This window comes from Oncorhynchus clarkii, chromosome 15 (assembly GCF_045791955.1).
Source record: "Oncorhynchus clarkii lewisi isolate Uvic-CL-2024 chromosome 15, UVic_Ocla_1.0, whole genome shotgun sequence".
NCBI lineage: Eukaryota > Metazoa > Chordata > Actinopteri > Salmoniformes > Salmonidae > Oncorhynchus > Oncorhynchus clarkii.
In genome coordinates this window covers 16,045,073-16,065,650 of record NC_092161.1, presented here as the reverse complement: position 1 = coordinate 16,065,650, position 20,578 = coordinate 16,045,073, and positions in this window count along the sequence as shown.

Genomic DNA, 20,578 nt, shown 5'->3' with positions numbered 1-20,578 from the left:
TGGATGAGAGGTTGGGGGTGTATGGAAACATGTTGGGAGAGTGGATGAGAGGTTGGGGGTGGATGGAAACATGTTGGGAGAGTGGATGAGAGGTTGGGGGTGGAGGCACACTTCTTTTTTCTTTTTCCTTTTTATACTGTATTTATTGTCACTTAAACTCTTAAACTCTGTATGCATTTCTTACTGTTTTTCTTTTCTATTTTTTATACAACTTAAATGTATGATATGAAATGGATAATGTGCCACCCCCCAACAAAAAAATACAAAAAAATACAAATGTGGAATAAAAAAAACGACTAAAAAGAGAAGACAGAGAGAGAGTTAAAGAGTGCATGAGAGATTAGTAGCAATAACGAGAGTGATTCTGAGACTGGGAGACTGAGAAAAACAGACTGAAAGCCAGGGAGAGAAAGTGTTGAGTGTTTGTGCACTGTGTGTGTACGTGTGAATAAAGAGGGTGTGCTTGTGATTGTGTGTGCATTCATGCTCATGTCCCAATTGACGTTGCATTGTGCTGAAATTGAGGGAGGGAATCAAAGCTGTTTATTTGTGTTCATCCATTAAACATTGTTTCCCTTGTGGGTCTCTGAATCTACAGATTTAAATAACGAGTTTCACACGGGTAACAGTGGCCTGCAGCTGGAATGAATAGAGAGGAGGAGGGACACAGAGAGATAGAGAAGAGAGGGAGACAGGAGATGGAGAGAAAAGATGAAATGAAAGAAAGAGCTATGAGGAAGGGAAAAAAAGGTTGGAATTATATAATGTTTTAAGGGAAAATGAATAGAGAACTATGTGGTAGAGAAAATAGGAGGAGGAGTTTGAGCAAAAAGGGGATGATAGATTAAAGAGAGAGAGAGAGAGAGCAAAGGGTAAAGAGAGAGAGAGAGAGCTAAAGGGAAAGAAAAGAGAGAGAGAGCAAAGGGTAAAGAGAGAGAGAGAGAGAGAGCAAAGGGTAAAGAGAGAGAGAGCAGAGGGTAAAGAGAGAGAGAGAGAGAGAGAGAGAGCAAAGGGTAAAGAGAGAGAGAGCAGAGGGCAAAGAGAGAGAGAGAGCAAAGGGCAAGAAAAGAGAGAGAGAGAGAGAGAGAGAGCTAAAGGGAAAGAAAAGGGAGAGAGAGAGAGCTAAAGGGAAAGAAAAGAGAGAGAGCAAATGGTAAAGAGAGAGAGAGAGCAAAGGGCAAGAAAAGAGAGAGAGAGAGAGAGCTAAAGGGAAAGAAAAGAGAGAGAGAGAGAGAGCTAAAGGGAAAGAAAAGAGAGAGAGAGAGAGAGAGAGAGAGAGAGAGAGAGAGAGAGAGAGCTAAAGGGAAAGAAAAGAGAGAGAGCAAATGGTAAAGAGAGAGAGAGAGAGCAAAGGGCAAGAAAAGAGAGAGAAAGAGAGCTAAAGGGAAAGAAAAGAGAGAGAGAGAGAGAGAGAGAGAGAGAGAGAGAGCTAAAGGGAAAGAAAAGAGAGAGAGCAAATGGTAAAGAGAGAGAGAGAGAGCAAAGGGCAAGAAAAGAGAGAGAGAGAGAGCTAAAGGGAAAGAAAAGAGAGAGAGAGAGCAAAGGGTAAAGAGAGAGAGAGCAAAGGGCAAGAAAAGAGAGAGAGAGAGAGAGAGAGAGAGAGAGCTAAAGGGAAAGAAAAGAGAGAGAGAGAGAGCAAAGGGTAAAGAGAGAGAGAGCAAAGGGCAAGAAGAGAGAGAGAGAGAGAGAGAGAGAGCTAAAGGGAAATAAAAGAGAGAGAGAGCAAAGGGTAAAGAGAGAGAGAGAGAGAGAGAGAGAGCTAAAGGGAAAGAAAAGAGAGAGAGAGAGAGCAAAGGGTAAATAGAGAGAGCAAAGGGCAAGAAAAGAGAGAGAGAGAGAGAGAGAGAGAGAGCTAAAGGGAAAGAAAAGAGAGAGAGAGAGAGCAAAGGGTAAAGAGAGAGAGAGAGCAAAGGGCAAGAAAAGAGAGAGAGAGAGAGCTAAAGGGAAAGAAAAGAGAGAGAGAGAGCAAAGGGTAAAGAGAGAGAGAGCAAAGGGAAAGAAAAGAGAGAGAGAGAGAGAGAGCTAAAGGGAGAGCAAAGGGTAAAGAGAGAGAGAGAGCAAAGGGTAAAGAGAGAGAGAGAGCAAAGGGCAAGGAGAGAGAGAGAGAGAGAGAGAGAGAGCAAAGGGAAAGAAAAGAGAGAGAGAGAGAGAGCTAAAGGGAGAGCAAAGGGTAAAGAGAGAGAGAGAGCAAAGGGTAAAGAGAGAGAGAGAGCAAAGGGCAAGGAGAGAGAGAGAGAGAGAGAGAGCTAAAGGGAAAGAAAAGAGAGAGAGCAAAGGGTAAGGAAAGAGAAAGAGCAAAGGATAAGGAAAGAGAGAGAGAGGATCCGTATCGTCCAGCAGCATGTCTTCAATTCATTTCTAAACTTATTGTGACCCTTTAACGCAATATATTTACTCAGGGGTGCAACTTTGGTTTTAGAAGTGCCTTGTTTTGTATCACATTCAAATGTTAAAACTGGGGGGGACAAATGCAATTTCAGAATGTTGGGGGCATGTCCCCCCCGTCCCCAGTGAAAGTTGTGCCCCTGTATGTAAGATCTCACTCTCATTTTTACATGCAGAAGACATACAGCCAGTGTCCCTCACAGTGACACAACTGTCAATACCAGGCACACCCACAAACATTTGTTTTATTATCCTTGTGAGGACCAAACTATTTATTCAAATTAAAAATTCAATTTTTCTTAACCCCTAAACCTAACACTTAACCTAATCTTCAACCCAAACCCTAACCATAATTCCTAAACCTAAAATAGCCTTTTTCCTTGAGGGGACCGGCGAAATGTCCCCACTAGTCCGAATGGTCCTTGTTTTACTATCCTTGTGAGGACTTCTGGTCCCCACAACGATAGAAAAAAACAAAACACACACACACAATCACTCACTGACTCTTCATATCACATTCATGCATTATCACAGAGCGATCAATACATACATGACATCCAATCACTGTGCTCAGAGTGAGGAGCATGTGGGTGCACGCGCACACACAAACATAATTACAAAGTTGAATGGGGCACAAATGGAATGGTGTTAGATGATTGAATCGAGAGAGAGAGAGAGAGAGAGAGAGAGAGAGCAAGAACAAGAGAGTGAGAGTGAGAGATGCAGCTAAGGGTGCTAGGGCTACTCTACTCTACAGTGAATGATGTGTAGATGTGATAAAACTGAAGTTGAAAACTTGGGCACAGAGGCAGAGAGAGTTGCTGAATCAGAGCCCAACCTGACGTCCGAGAATATTCATGAACAGAACAAACGGAGGATGGCTGGAAAGAGGTTTTTATTGTCTATGGGGGCTATCGTGTTTACTCTGATTTGTGGAGAAGAATCCTAGCCGGCCTATTTCAAATGGAAATGATGATGAATGTGAAAATGAAGTGTGAAATTAACAAACTATTACGATGGTTTGGGTCCAATTACACTGTAATTATATTGTGTTCTGAATTCATCAGATCCCCTGTGTGTGGCATGTACACAGAGAACCAACTCCACTCTCTTTCTCTTCTGCTGGTATCCAGTAACACCCTCAAATGTGTCTCTGGACCTTCAAGCCAGTTCCACTTCATTTTATTGTTGTTTCCCTCTAATCAGGGACCTATTTACCTGGGACACCAGGTGTGTGCAATTAATGATCAGGCAGAACAGAAAACCAGCAGGCTCCGGACCTCGTAGGATAAAATGTTGAGTACCCCTGGTAGCAGATACAGTGCCTTCAGAAAGTATTCACACCCCTTGACTTTTTACACATTTTATTGTGTTACAGCCTGAATTTAAAATTGATTAAATTGACTCTTTGTGTCATGGATCTACACACACTATTCCATAATGTTTTTAGAAATGTTTACAAATTAATTAAAAATTAAAAGCTGAAATGTCAATAATCATCCAACCCCTTTGTTATGGCAAGCATAAATACATTTGTGTTACAAAGTGGGATTAAAACTGATTTTTTTTTTTTAAATTGTCAACGATCTACACAAAATAAAAAAATAAAAATAAACCCCTGATTTATCTTGATTAGATAAGTATTCAACTCCCTGAGTCAATACATGTTAGAATCACTTTTGGCAGTGATTACAGCTGTGAGAACAGTCAGAACTGGAACTATGCAACTCAGAAACATTCAATATTGTCTTGATAAGCAACTCCAGTGTATATTTGGCCTTGTGTTTAAGGTTATTGTCCTGTTGAAATGTGAATTTGTCTCCTAGTGTCTGTTGGAAAGCAGACTGAACCAAGTTTTCCTCTAGGATTTTGTGTTTGCCCTATTCCATTTCCTTTTATCCTAAAAACCTCCCTAGTCCTTGTCGATGACAAGCATACCCATAATATGATGCAGCCACCACCATACTTGAAAATATGAACGCAGTGATGGTGTTGGATTTTCCCCAAACATAACACTATGAATTCAAGACAAAAAGTTAATTTCTTTGCCACATTTTTGGCAGTATTTCTTTAGTGCCTTGTTGTAAACAGGGTGTGTCATGATGTGGCCCTTTCTGGGTGTAGATCGTGGCTTCTCTATCACTCTCTCCTACACCCAGGTTATGTTATTTCAGGTCGTAAATTCCTGGTGGAGACTCTCTCCCCCTGGCCATGTAGAAAGAGACACCACAGAGTGAACAAAGGACTTCACGTGGTCAAACTCCTAAATATTCAAAATGGGAGAATGAAGCAAGATGTCCACTTGTGGGAATGGTCCGTGCACACTTATGTTGAGTGTGTTTCATTTGGTGACCTCACGAAGGACAGGAAACACACAAGCATTCAATATCTCTGAATGTGTACATTTCTCAGTTATGGTGTTTGCATCTAATTCTTGTATAAAATTAATGATTTAAGATGAAATTATTTGTAAAATGATGTAATGTGATGCTAACCTTTAATTTTGAGAGAATTGTTTTCCCGTGAGCACAGATATGAACTGGCGTCATGGAACCGCCCTTTTCTATTGTTATGAATAAAAAACCCTCCTGAGAAAATCCTCTTCAGACTAAGCAAACCCACAGTGGGAGCTGTGATTACGAATAGTTGAGTACCAAGACTAGAAAACAATATCACGTGGAACATTGGCTACAAGGCTAAAAATGGTTAAACTCTGAGAATATTGATCCCTACAGAATAAGAGCAAATCTTAGATACTAATTACTAGTCTGCAGCTAGAAATTATGTAAACCTGGGATGCGAATCCTGACAACCGCCGAAACATCTATTCTGAGTACTGTGGACACTTGCCGTATCCATTACAACAGACACAAACAGGAGCCGCCGATAGAGCTACCACCAGAAGTAACCAGAGACTCTCTGATGAACTGTCTACGGACCGACGATTCCAAGAGAGAAGATCATAATGACATATGGGCGGAAAAATATTGATTGAAATTATTCCCGAATAAGTGAGCGTTCATATGCAAAAGATTAGCATTTCAATTAATATAATTATCAACTGTGTGTAGTGAGATACCTAAGAGACTATAACGTTCTTTGCTTCACGGAAACATGGCTCACTCGAGACACGCTATCGGAGTCGGTATAGCCAGCTGGTTTCTTCACGCATGGCGCCGACAGAAACAAGCATCTTTCTGGTAAGAAGAGGAGCGGGGGGTATGCCTTATGATTAACAAGATGTGGTGTGATCATAACAACATACAGGAACTCAAGTCCTTCTGTTCACCTGACTTTGAATTCCTCACAATCAAATGTCGACTGCATTGTCTACCAAGAGAATTCTCTTCGATTATAATCACAGCCGCATATATTCCCCCCCAAGCAGATGGCCCTGAACGAACTTTATTTGACTCTATGTAAACTGGAAACCACATATCCTGAGGCTGCATTCATTGTAGTTGGGGATTTTAACAAGGCTAATCTGAAAACAAGACTCCCTAAATTCTATCAGCATATCGATTGTGCTACCAGGGCTGGTAAAACCCTGGATCATTGTTATTCTAACTTCTGCGACGCATATAAGGCCCTCCCCTGCCCTCCTTTCGGGAAAGTTGACCACGACTCCATTTTGTTGCTTCCAGCCTATAGACAGAAACTAAAACAGGAAGCTCTTGTTCTCAGGTCTGTTCAACGCTGGTCCGACCAATCTGATTCCACTCTTCAAGAATTCTTTGATCACGTGGATTGGGATATGTTCCGCATTGCGTCCAACAACAACATTGATGAATACGCTGATGCGGTGAGCGAGTGCATTGGCGATGTTGTACCCACAGCAACTATTAAAACATTCCCAACCAGAAACCGTGGATTGATGGCAGCATTCGCGCGAAACTGAAAGCGCAAACCACTGCTTTTAACCAGGGCAAGGTGACCGGAAACATGACCGAATAGAAACAGTGTAGCTATTCCCTCCGCAAGGCAATCAAACAAGCTAAGCGTCAGTATAGAGACAAAGTAGAGTCGCAATTCAACGGCTCAGACGCAAGAGGTATGTGGCAGGGTCTACAGTCAATCACGGATTACAAAAAGAAAACCAGCCCCGTCGCGGACCAGGATGTCTTGCTTCCAGACAGACTAAACAACTTCTTTGCTCGCTTTGAGGACAATACAGTGCCACTGACACGGCCCGCTACCAAAACCTGCGGACTCTCCTTCACTGCAGCTGACGTGAGTAAAACATTTAAAACGTGTTAACCCTCGCAAGGCTGCAGGCCAAGACGGCATCCCCAGCCGCGTCTTCAGAGCATGCGCAGACCAGCTGGCTGGTGTATTTACGGTCATGTTCAATCAATCCTTATCCCAGTGTGTTGTTCCCACATGCTTCAATTGGGCCACCATTGTTCCTGTTCCCAAGAAAGCTAAGGTAACTGAGCTAAAGAACTACCGCCCCGTAGCACTCACTTCCATCATCATGAAGTGCTTTGAGAGACTAGTCAAGGGCCATATCACCTCCACCCTACCTGACACCCTAGACCCACTCCAATTTGCTGGGTCTCGACCCCGCCCTGTGCAACTGGGTCCTGGACTTTCTGACAGGTCGCCTCCAGGTGGTGAGGATAGGTAACAACATCTCCACCCTGCTGATCCTCAACACTGGGGCCCCACAAAGGTGCGTTCTGAGCCCTCTCCTGTACTCCCTGCTCCCTGGCCATGCACGCCTCCAACTCCATCATCAAGTTTGCGGACGACACAACAGTGGTAGGCTTGATTACCAACAACGACGAGACGGCCTACAGGGAGGAGGTGAGGGCCCTCGGAGTGTGGTGTCAGGAAAATAACCTCACACTCAACGTCAACAAAACTAAGGAGATGATTGTGGACTTCAGGAAACAGCAGAGGGAACACCCCCCATCCACATCGACGGGACAGTAGTGGAGAGGGTAGAAAGTTTTAAGTTCCTCGGCGTACACATCACGGACAAACTGAATTGGTCCACCCACACAGACAGCGTGGTGAAGAAGGCGCAGCAGCTTCTCTTCAACCTCAGGAGGCTGAAGAAATGTGGCTTGTCACCAAAAGCACTCACAAACTTCTACAGATGCACAATCGAGAGCATCCTGTCGGGCTGTATCACGGCCTGGTACGGCAACTGCTCCGCCCACAACCGTAAGGCTCTCCAGAGGGTGTTTACCATGTTTAAAGGGATATTCAATGTCTGTTTCTTTTTTTATCCATCTATCAATAGGTGCCCTTCTTTTCAAACCATTTGGAAAACCTCCCTGGTCTTTGTGGTTGAATCTGTGTTTTAAATTCATTGCTTGACTGAGGTACCTTACAGATATGTGTGAGGTACAGAGATGGGTGGTCATTCAAAAATCATGTTAAACACTATTATTGCACACAGAGTTAGTCCATATGCAACTTATGTGACTTGTTAAGCACATTTTTACTCCTAAACTTATTTAGGCTTGCCATAACAAACGGTTGAATGCTTATTGACTCAAGACAGCTGTTCATATTTAATTAATCAATCAATTTTAAATTCGTAAACACAAATTAAATCAATTTTAAATTCAGCCTGTAACACAACAAAATGTGGAAAAAGTCAAGGGGTGTGAATACTTCTGAAGGCACTGTACACATGCACTCCACATACATACACACAAACACTCAATCTACCACACCACACACATATACACAAACACTTAATCTACCACACCACTGTCAAAATTAACAACCACACACAACAACTTTGAAAGATCTTTACCTATCACATCCATAAAACAGTCAACATATTAATTATAACCTCTTATCATATTATCATTCTGAACAGTTGTAACCTTCTTGGATCTGCAAAAACCCCAGCCTTACTTATGATTCAGTACTACACAAATTTGTTTAATTATTTATTTACTAGCTAACTAAATAATATCACAGAATAAACATACACACTTAATACATGAGAAAAAAGTCTCTAGCAGACTGACACAATATGGTGGCTTTTTACACAATGACATGGAGAGAGAGAGAGAGAGAGAAAAAGATAGAGAGACACTTATCGTTGATACACTTTAGAAACTATTCTCACAGTAATCATATACTTTGCACATGAACTGCCGCCCGTATGAACTAAGAAATCATGAAGGTATTTATGTGTGAATGCCTTTGTTCGCTGTTTATCTCTGTCGGAGCCAGCACTCCTTAGGAAGGTTGTTGGCCTTTCAGCTGCACGCTTGTATGGCTCTGATTGTCCGAAAGGGGTCTCCCCTTTCCCGTCTTCTACTGTTGTTCACTCTGGAAGATGCATTTCAAACGTTTAGCTACCCCTTTATCTTTTTCTGGTCTAATGTTAATTTCTTTACCAATACTTATATGCACTCTCTCGAAAAGGTCGGTTCCGTCAGGCTGACACGCTCTCTGACCTCACTCGGGGTGTGGCTACTTACTGTGCACAGTTCATAGAAGACAAATTCTCTTATGGCTCCTAAAATCAAATCCCTATCTTAACAAACATACTTGCATCATTTTTCCTATTTCATATACAACATTATTAAGGATGGAAACTTGACAGATAAATGGGACATACTTTCCAAGTCACAGTATTTCCTTTATAACCTTTTTAATGACATCACAAAATAAAACCAATATGACATTAACTTTCCATAGATCATCTCTGACCATTCCCACGTTCTTAAATATTGTTCCAGTATTCGCTTTAGGACGTGTTATAGTTTCAGTGGGAAGACTGTCTGTGTAGACAAAGCACATTCCTTTGTGGATTTTGTAAAGGGAGATCTCCCTGGATCTCCTTTCCATTAATTTACGACAGGGTGTGAGCTGTTAACCCCCACCAGCTCCCCCCTCCCCTCTTCTTTGGGTGAAAGAGGTCTGATTACTGTCATCTATTGCCAAGTTAATCTGTCCCATTCGGATCCTCACAGGACAGTCATGACAATGACTTTGAAAATGCTATATAGGCCATAGTATCATTGATGATATTTCATTTACTCTATTAACCTGTCTGGGAACGGGGCTAGCGGAACCCCTCGCCAACAGCCAGTGAAATTGCAGGGCACCAAATTCAAACAACAGAAATCTCACAAATCAAATTTCTCAAACATACAAGTATTAGGCACCATTTTAAATATAAATTCTCATTAATCCAGCCACAGTGTCTGTTTTCAAAAAGGCTTTAAAGCGAAAGCTCCACAAACGATTATGTTAGGTCACCACCATGTCACAGAAAAACACAGCCATTTTTCCAGCCAAAAAGAGGAGTCACAAAAAGCAGAAATATAGATCAAATTCATCACTAACCTTTGATGATCTTCATCAGATGACACTCATGGGACTTCATGTTACACAATACATGTATGTTTATTTCGATAAAGTGCATATTTATATCCAAAAATCTCCTTTTACATTGGCGTGTTATGTTCAGTAGTTCCAAAACATGCGGTGATTTTGCAGAGAGCCACATCAATTTACAGAATTACTCATAATAAACATTGATAATAGATACAACTATTATACATGGAACTTTAGATAAACTTCTCCTTAATGCAACTGCTGTGTCAGACTTCAAAAAAACTTTACAGAAAAAGCATACCATGCAATAATCTGAGTACGGCGCTCAGAGCCCAAACCAGCCAAATAAATATCTGCCATGTTGTGGAGTCAACATTAGTCAGAAATAGCATTATAAATATTCACTTACCTTTGATGGTCTTCATCAGAATGCACTCCCAGGAATCCCAGTTCCACAATAAATGTTTGATTTGTTCGATAAAGTTAATAATTTATGTCCATATACCTCCTTTTGTTAGGGAGTTTGGTAAACAAATCCAAACGCGTGTGCAAGTCCAGCGGAAAAGTCGGACAAAAAGTCAAAAAAGTTATATTACTGGTCATAGAAACAAATCTAACAAAGTATAGAATCAATCTTTAGGATGTTTTTAACATAAATCTTCAATAATGTCCCAACCGGAGATTTATTTTGTCTGTAGAAAAGCAATGGAACGCGAGGTAACTTTCACATTACCGTACGTCACGAGCTCGTGGCTGCTGGCAGACCTCTGACTCATTCCCCTCTCCTTCAGCCCCCCTTCACCGCAGAAGTCTGAAACAATGTTCTAAAGACTGTTGACATCTAGTGGAAGCCCTGTGAAGTGCAAGATGACCAATATCTCACTGTAACTTCAATAGGGCTGAGTTGAAAAACTACAAACCTCAGATTTCCCACTTCCTGGTTGTTTTTTTTCTCAGGTTTTGTCCTGCCATATGAGTTCTATTATACTCACAGACATCATTCAAACAGTTTTCGAAACTTCAGAGTGTTTTCTATCCAATACTAATAATAATATGCATATATTAGCATCTGGGACTGAGTAGCAGGGAGTTTACTCTGGGCACGCTTTTCATCCAAAAGTGAAAATGCTGCCCCCTATCCCAATGAAGTTAAACCTACCATTTGGAATGACTTCGATAGCAACAGTGAATATATTTCATTATTAAGAGATCTTTCAATAATCATTCTCATGATAACATGTTGGTAGTAGTCAGTGACAAATATCAAAGCTAAACAGGGCTGACCTTGGTTAAACCCTGGATGGGAGAAGAGCTGTAGATGGATCAACTCTCCAGTAGGAGGTGCTGCCCAGTCCATAGTTTTTTTCTGATAGTGGATATAATGTTGAAGATCAGACGGTACAAATTGAACCTATTTCATATAGGGGTTGTCTATGTTGATATTTGTTTACATTGATGATATAATCCTGTTGTTGAAATTTCCCCCTCAAAACAACAGTTAATAACTTTTTTCAAATCCAAAGTCATTTCCATGTAGATTCCACGTCACTATACGTTGACAATTGACATTGAAACGTTGATTCAACCAGTTTGTGCCCAGTGGGAAGGCTGATTTGCCCTTACCTTTTTCTCACACATTTTGGGATAAATTGTTGGAGTTTTGTTAATCTATCACTCCTCTCGCTCCCCCTCTATCTCCCTCCTCTGTCCCTCCTGTCGTTGAGTGTGCAGTGGCAGGCAGCTTCCTGGCTGTGACCTGGGCCTACAGATGATAAACACAAGGTTCTATTCTGCTGTAATTCTCTGGGTCCTCTAATCTCTACTAGAGGTGGATATACAGCTACTTTAAAGGCCCAGTGCAGTCAAATGTGATTTTCCTGTGTTTTGGAATAATACTGGTTTGAATAATACTGTGAAATTGTGAAAATTATGATAATGCCCTTTTAGTATGAGAGCTGTTTGAAAAGACTATCTGAAATTTCAGCCTGTTTTGATGGGATGGAGTTTTGGCCTGCCTGATGACATCACCATGCAACAAGTTAGTTAATAGACCAAATTAACAGCTATTTTTCCATTTTCCCCTTCTCACTCAGACCACTCTCAGACAGTCCAAGTAAAATTATTGCTTGAGAAATTGCCCTCTGCTAAGAAAGCTATTTTTGTTTATTTTTTTACTATTTTCATTGAAAACAATCACAGTAAGGTACTTAATTGTTACCCAGAAATGATTTGATATTGAGAGAAAAACGTCTGCATTGGATCTTTAAAGACGTCCTCTAGTGATATGAACTTTTAATGTTGAAAAGCGATATTCAAAGTATAAATACAGTAAACTACACACACTAAATGGAGATGGAGGGGGGAGAGATGGAGGAGGGGGGAATGCATTTCATGGGTTAATGGGGGAAGAGGGTGTATAAGCATTCCACAGTGATAGAGCATGTAATGATGTACATAGCTAGAGGGCTCCCAGCAGGATAGCACTGACTGCCACTGTAGATAACCCTAGTCTAGTCACGGCCACACTACTGCTGCACAACAGCACCATGATCACAGCACAGCGCCACGGCAACAGCGCTATGGTTACCATGCCATGGTTACGAACATGGAGCAGCTCCAGCATACTAATTTGTTTTTATTTTTTTAAAGTTCCGCTTTTTTACTGAAGGTCCGCCATTTTGGTCTGTCTAGTGCCAAACTTTGTAGAGTGTGCAGTGACTAAGTACACTGAACGTATATGTGAAGCTGAGTAGTGAGGTTTACATCCCCCATCTGTTACTGTAAATATAGCTGTGTGCGAGAACTTAGAAAAACATTTACTCTATTCAAAGCCGTATATAGGCATGCAATGGTTCCCAGTCCACTGCTCTGTTTCTATTCTGTTACAATCATCAAAGAGGAAATCTCTGGGACAGTAATCCTCGTCTCACGCAATTATTCCAGAAATGTGCACATACTTTATATGCAGACACAATTTACGTTAACTGTGTGACTGTTCTATTGAGAATGTGTCTGTGTGTGTATGTATGAAGAACACACAGTATGGGTGTGTGTGTGCGTGCGTGCGTGTGACTGCTCTGTGACAGTGGTGGGAGGAAACAGTGAGCGCTAGTGAGTGGAGAGAGGGACACAGTGAAATGCAAAGGAATACATGTTATCCCACACCTGCATTTCTTTTATCACCATTAGAGGTGCCATAACTGTCCTTCAGCTCTATTTATCTGCCTAGGGTAGGATGCTAACACACACACACACACACACACACACACACAGTTTGTCAAGGCTCTGAGTTTTTGTTAGGTGATAGAGAGAGCGAGATAGAGAGAAAGTGAAGAAGAAAGAAGAGAAGCGAGAGCAGAGGGAGGGAAACAGAAGAGGAAAGGGAAAGAGACAGGTGGAATGGGAAGGAGAGAGAGAGAGGCGGAAGGGAAGGGGTGTGTGTGAGTGTCTACATAGCTGGCCCAGTCTACACAGCTTTAGCCTAAGTCTATACAGCGTGGAACGTGGGACACTTCACACAGTAAAGTTAGAACTACAGGAGAACACCAGAACACCCAGGAATCTGAACAAACACTCAGTCAGTAGAAACACTCAGTCAGTAGAAGTGGAGAGAGAAGCACACACACACACACACACACACACACACACACACACACACACACACACACACACACACACACACACACACACACACACACACACACACACACACACACACACACACACACACACACACACACACACACACACACACCATATTTTCCACACATGATGGCAGCACATGTTGCAGAATGCAGATATCAATATTCAGAAATCAACATGCAGATATCAATATTCAGAAATCAACATGCAGATATCAATATTCAGAAATCAACATGCAGATATCAATATTCAGAAATCAACATGCAGATATCAATATTCAGATATCAACATGCAGATATCAATATTCAGATATCAACATGCAGATATCAATATTCAGAAATCAACATGCAGATATCAATATTCAGATATCAACATGCAGATATCAATATTCAGATATCAACATGCAGATATCAATATTCAGAAATCAACATGCAGATATCAATATTCAGATATCAACATGCAGATATCAATATTCAGAAATCAACATGCAGATATCAATATTCAGAAATCAACATGCAGATATCAATATTCAGAAATCAACATGCAGATATCAATATTCAGAAATCAACATGCAGATATCAATATTCAGATATCAACATGCAGATATCAATATTCAGAAATCAACATGCAGATATCAATATTCAGAAATCAACATGCAGATATCACTATTCAGATACAGTGCCTTGCGAAAGTATTCGACCCCCTTGAACTTTGCAACCTTTTGCCACATTTCAGGCTTCAAACATAAAGATATAAAACTGTATTTTTTTGTGAAGAATCAACAACAAGTGGGACACAATCATGAAGTGGAACGACATTTATTGGATATTTCAAACTTTTTTAACAAATCAAAAACTGAAAAATTGGGCGTGCAAAATTATTCAGCCCCCTTAAGTTAATACTTTGTAGCGCCACCTTTTGCTGCGATTACAGCTGTAAGTCGCTTGGGGTATGTCTCTATCAGTTTTGCACATCGAGAGACTGACATTGTTTCCCATTCCTCCTTGCAAAACAGCTCGAGCTCAGTGAGGTTGGATGGAGAGCATTTGTGAACAGCAGTTTTCAGTTCTTTCCACAGATTCTCGATTGGACTCAGGTCTGGACTTTGACTTGGCCATTCTAACACCTGGATATGTTTATTTTTGAACCATTCCATTGTAGATTTTGCTTTATGTTTTGGATCATTGTCTTGTTGGAAGACAAATCTCCGTCCCAGTCTCAGGTCTTTTGCAGACTCCATCAGGTTTTCTTCCAGAATGGTCCTGTATTTGGCTCCATCCATCTTCCCATCAATTTTAACCATCTTCCCTGACCCTGCTGAAGAAAAGCAGGCCCAAACCATGATGCTGCCACCACCATGTTTGACAGTGGGGATGGTGTGTTCATCTGTGTTGCTTTTACGCCAAACATAACGTTTTGCATTGTTGCCAAAAAGTTCAATTTTGGTTTCATCTGACCAGAGCACCTTCTTCCACATGTTTGGTGTGTCTCCCAGGTGGCTTGTGGCAAACTTTAAACAACACTTTTTATGGATATCTTTAAGAAATGGCTTTCTTCTTGCCACTCTTCCATAAAAGCCAGATTTGTGCAATATACGACTGATTGTTGTCCTATGGACAGAGTCTCCCACCTCAGCTGTAGATCTCTGCAGTTCATCCAGAGTGATAATGGGCCTCTTGGCTGCATCTCTGATCAGTCTTCTCCTTGTATGAGCTGAAAGTTTAGAGGGACGGCCAGGTCTTGGTAGATTTGCAGTGGTCTGATACTCCTTCCATTTCAATATTATCGCTTGCACAGTGCTCCTTGGGATGTTTAAAGCTTGGGAAATCTTTTTGTATCCAAATCCGGCTTTAAACTTCTTCACAACAGTATCACGGACCTGCCTGGTGTGTTCCTTGTTCTTCATGATGCTCTCTGCGCTTTTAACGGACCTCTAAGACTATCACAGTGCAGGTGCATTTATACGGAGACTTGATTACACACAGGTGGATTGTATTTATCATCATTAGTCATTTAGGTCAACATTGGATCATTCAGAGATCCTCACTGAACTTCTGGAGAGAGTTTGCTGCACTGAAAGTAAAGGGGCTGAATAATTTTGCACGCCCAATTTTTCAGTTTTTGATATGTTAAAAAAGTTTGAAATATCCAATAAATGTTGTTCCACTTCATGATTGTGTCCCACTTGTTGTTGATTCCTCACAAAAAAATACAGTTTTATATCTTTATGTTTGAAGCCTGAAATGTGGCAAAAGGTCGCAAAGTTCAAGGGGGCCGAATACTTTCGCAAGGCACTGTATCAACATGCAGATATCAATATTCAGAAATCAACATGCAGAAATCAACATGCAGATATCAATATTCAGATATCAACATGCAGATATCAATATTCAGATATCAACATGCAGATATCAATACCAAATCAAATTTGATTTGTCACACACACACTTAATACATCAGGTGTAGACTTTACTTTGAAATGCTTACAATCCAGTTTTAAGAAAATTGAGTTAGGAAAATATTTACCAAATAAACGAAAGTTTAAAAAAAGTGACACAATAAAAAAACAATATCAAGGCTATATACAGGGGATTCCAGTACTGAGTCAATGTGCGGGGGTGCAGGTTGGGGGGGAGGGGGGTCAATGCAAATAGTCTGGGTGTCCATTTGATTATTTGTTCAGCAGTCTGATGGCTTTGGGGTAGGAGCTGTTAAGGAGCCTTTTGGACCTAGACTTGGTGCTCTAGTACTGCTTTCAATGCAGTAGCAGAGAGAACAGTCTATGACTAGGGTGACTGGAGTCTTGGTTGGTAGGAAGCTTGGCCCCAGTGATGTACTGGGCCGTACACACTACCCTCCGTAGCGCCTTACAGTTGGGGGCCGAGTAGTTGCCATACCAGGTGGTGATGCAACCATGCTCTCAATGGTGCAGCTGTAGGAACTTTTTGAGGATCTGGGGAACCATGACAAATCTTTTCAGTCTCCCGAGGGGGAAAAGGCATTGTCGTGCCCTCTTCATGACTATCTTGGTGTGTTTGGACCGTGATAGTTTGTTGGTGATGTGGACAATAAGGAACTTTAGACTCTCGACCCGTTCCACTACAGCCCTGTCGATGTGAATGGGGGCCATGTTCAGCCATCCTTTTCCTGTCGTCCACGATCAGCTCCTTTTTCTTGATCACGTTGAGGGAGAGGTTGCTGTCCTGGCACCACACGGCCTGGTCTCTGACCTCCTCCCTATAGGCTGTCTTATTGTTGTCGGTGATCTGGCCACTGTTGTGTCATCAGCTAACTTAATGATGATGTTGGAGTCAAATCACATTTTATTTGTCACATACACATGGTTAGCAGATGTTAATGCGAGTGTAGCGAAATGCTTGTGCTTCTAGTTCCGACAATGCAGTAATAACCAACGAGTAATCTAGCTAACAATTCCAAAACTACTACCTTATACACACAAGTGTAAAGGGATAAAGAATATGTACATAAAGATATATGAATGAGTGATGGTACAGAGCGGCATAGGCAAGATGAGTTCTTGTCGACTGTATGTAATGAAACCTAAGATGACCTGGGGTACCAATGTAAGAAATAACACGTAAAAAAAAAAAACTGCATAGTTTCCTAGGAACGCGAAGCGAGGCGGCCATCTCTGTCGGCGCCGGAAGTATACCACACATCTGCCATGCTTGGCCACGCAGACGTGGGTGAACAGAGAGTACAGGAGGGAACTAAGCATGCACCCCTGAGTGGCCCCCATGTTGAGGATCAGCATGGCAGATGTGTGGTTGGAATATGCACGTATGGTCACTGTGGGGACATCGTCGATGCATTTATTGATGAAGCCTTTGACTGAGGTGGTATACTCTTCAATACCATTGGATGAATCCCGGAACAGTCCTGTAGCGTAGCATCCACTTAATCTGACCATTTCTGTATTGAGATGAGTCACTGGCACTTCCTGCTTTAGTTTTTGCGTGTAAGCAGGAATCAGGAGGATATAATTATGGTCAGATTTGTCAAATGGAGGGTGAGCTTTGTATGAGTCTCTGTGTGTGGAGTAAAGGTGGTCTAGAATTTGTTTTCCTCTGGTTGCACATGTGACATGCTGGTAGAAACGGATTTAAGTTTGCCTGCATTAAAGTCTCCGGCCACTAGGAGCGCCTCTTCTGGATGTGTATTTTCCTGTTTGCTTTTGGCCTTATACAGCTTGTTTAGTGTGGTCTTGGTGTCAGCATTGGTTTGTGGTGGTAAATAGACAGCTACAAAAAATATAGATGAAAACTCTTTGGAGATAGTGTGGTCTACAGCTTATCAGGAGGTACGAGCAATACCTCGAGAATTCCTTAATTTTAGACATCGCACATCAGCTGTTATTGACAAATAGACACACACCACCACCATTCATCTTACCGGACGTAGCTGTTCTGTCCTGCTGATGCATGGAAAACCCAGCCACCTGTATATTATCAGTGAAACAAGATATTACAGTTTTTAATGTCCCGTTGGTAGGATAGTCTCAAACGGAGCTCATCCAGTTTATTCTCCAGTGATTGCAAGTTGCCCAATATAATGAATGGTAGAGGCGGGTTACCCACTCACCTATGAATTCTCACAAGGCACCTGGATCTGCCCCCCTGTATCTCCGTCTTTTCTTCATGCGAATGTCGGCAATTTGGGCCTAGTTCGGGAGAAACAGCATATCCTTTGCGTAAGACTCATTAAATAAAACATCTTTGTCCAGTTTGAGGTGAGTAATCGATGTTCTGATGTCCAGAACCTCTTTTCGGTCATAAGATTAGGTAGCAGCAACATTATGTACAAAACAAGTTACAATGCGAAAAAACACAGAAAATAGCACAATTGGTTAGGAGCCCGTAAAATGTCAGCCGTCCCTTCCGGGGCCATTCTGTTCACCATGCAGATGTAGATATCAACATGCAGATATCAGTATACAGATAACATGGAGATATCAATATGCAGATATCAGTATACAGATAACATGCAGATATCAATATGCAGATATCAACATGCAGATATCAGTATACAGATAACATGGAGATATCAGTATACAGATAACATGCAGATATCAATATGCAGATATCAGTATACAGATAACATGGAGATATCAATATGCAGATATCAACATGCCGATATCAGTATACAGATAACATGCAGATATCAATATGTAGATATCAGTATACAGATAACATGGAGATATCAACATGCAGATATCAGTATACAGATAACATGGAGATATCAATATGCAGATATCAGTATACAGATAACATGGATATATCAATATGCAGATATCAGTATACAGATAACATGGAGATATCAATATGCAGATATCAGTATACAGATAACATGCAGATATCAATATGTAGATATCAGTATACAGATAACATGGAGATATCAATATGCAGATATCAACATGCAGATATCAGTATACAGATAACATGTAGATATCAACATGCAGATATCAGTATACAGATAACATGCAGATATCAATATGCAGATATCAGTATACAGATAACATGGAGATATCAATATGTAGATATCAATATGCAGATATCAGTATACAGATAACATGCAGAAATCAATATGTAGATATCAATATGCAGATATACAGATAACATGCAGATATCAATATGTAGATATCAATATGCAGATATCAGTATACAGATAACATGCCAATATCAATATGTAGATATCATCATGCAGATATCCATATGCAAATATCAATATGCATATGTATACACAAACACATAGTAGTGTTTGTGTCTCATCCTCTCTATTACATCAATATGCTTTATGCTCTCTCTCTCCCCCTCTCTCACTCCTGGACGCACACATGCACGCGCAAACACACAGATGTACACAATTAGTCTGAGGTGTGAGGTGATGTGTGGGTTGTGGTTAGGGAACAGGTACACAATTAGTCTGAGTTGTGAGGTGATGTGTGGGTTGTGGTTAGGGAACAGGTACACAATTAGTCTGAGGTGTGAGGTGATGTGTGGGTTGTGGTTAGGGAACAGGTACACAATTAGTCTGAGTTGTGAGGTGATGTGTGGGTTGTGGTTGGGGAACAGGTGCAGATCTCTCTAAGTGGAGGTGTGAGGTGATGTGTGGGTTGTGGTTGGTGAACAGGTGCAGATCTCTATAAGTGGAGGTGATGTGTGGGTTGTCGTTGGGGAACAGGTGCAGATCTCTCTAAGTGGAGGTGTGAGGTGATGTGTGGGTTGTGGTTGGGGAGCAGGTGCACATCTCTCTAAGTGGAGGTGTGAGGTGATGTGTGGGTTGTGGTTGGGGAACAGGTGCACATCTCTCTAAGTGGAAGTGTGAGGTGATGTGTGGATTGTGGTTGGGGAACAGGTTCACATCTCTCTAAGTGGAGGTGTGAGGTGATGTGTGGGTTGTGGTTGGGGAACAGGTGCACATCTCTCTAAGTGGAGGTGTGAGGTGATGTGTGGGTTGTGGTTGGGGAACAGGTGCACATCTCTCTAAGTGGAGGTGTGAGGTGATGTGTGGGTTGTGGTTGGGGAACAGGTGCACATCTCTCTAAGTGGAGCGAGTGTCACTGGTGTTCTTTCCACTGAGACACACCTGACTGACTGGCTCCAATCTCCATCTATCCCCTGCTAGCCTCTCTCTCTCTCTCTTGCTCTCTCCTTCCTTTTGTCTTTGTAAATATATTTAGCTCCGTTCATATTTCCTCTCCTTTTGTATCTTCAGCCCTCCGTCTATCTTCTAATTTTTTTCTATCTCTCTACATGTTTCTGTGGTTCTGGCAGGGCTCAGCTGGGGTCCAGCTGTGATACTGCCCCAGAACCCAAGCTGCTTCTCCCTACTACACATACCGCTCACGATCTCCCTCCACATGCACATCAAATCTAATTTTATTCTTCACAAGCTTCGTAAACAACAGTTATAGACTAACAGTGAAATGCTTACTTCCCAACGATGCAGAGAGAAAGGATAGAAAAGTAATAAATCAAAATAATAAATACACAAGGATTAACAATAACTTGACCATATGAGTGGATGTGCAGGGGTACGAGGCCATTGAGGTAGATAGGTACATATAACTAGGAATAAAGGGACAGATAATCAACAGTAGCAGCATGGTATGTGATGAGTCAAAAAGAGTTAGTGTAAAAAGGGTCAATGCAGACAGTTAAATAGTTAACCAAAAAGCTACCCAGACTAACTGTTTATCCGTCTTATGGCTTGCGGGAAG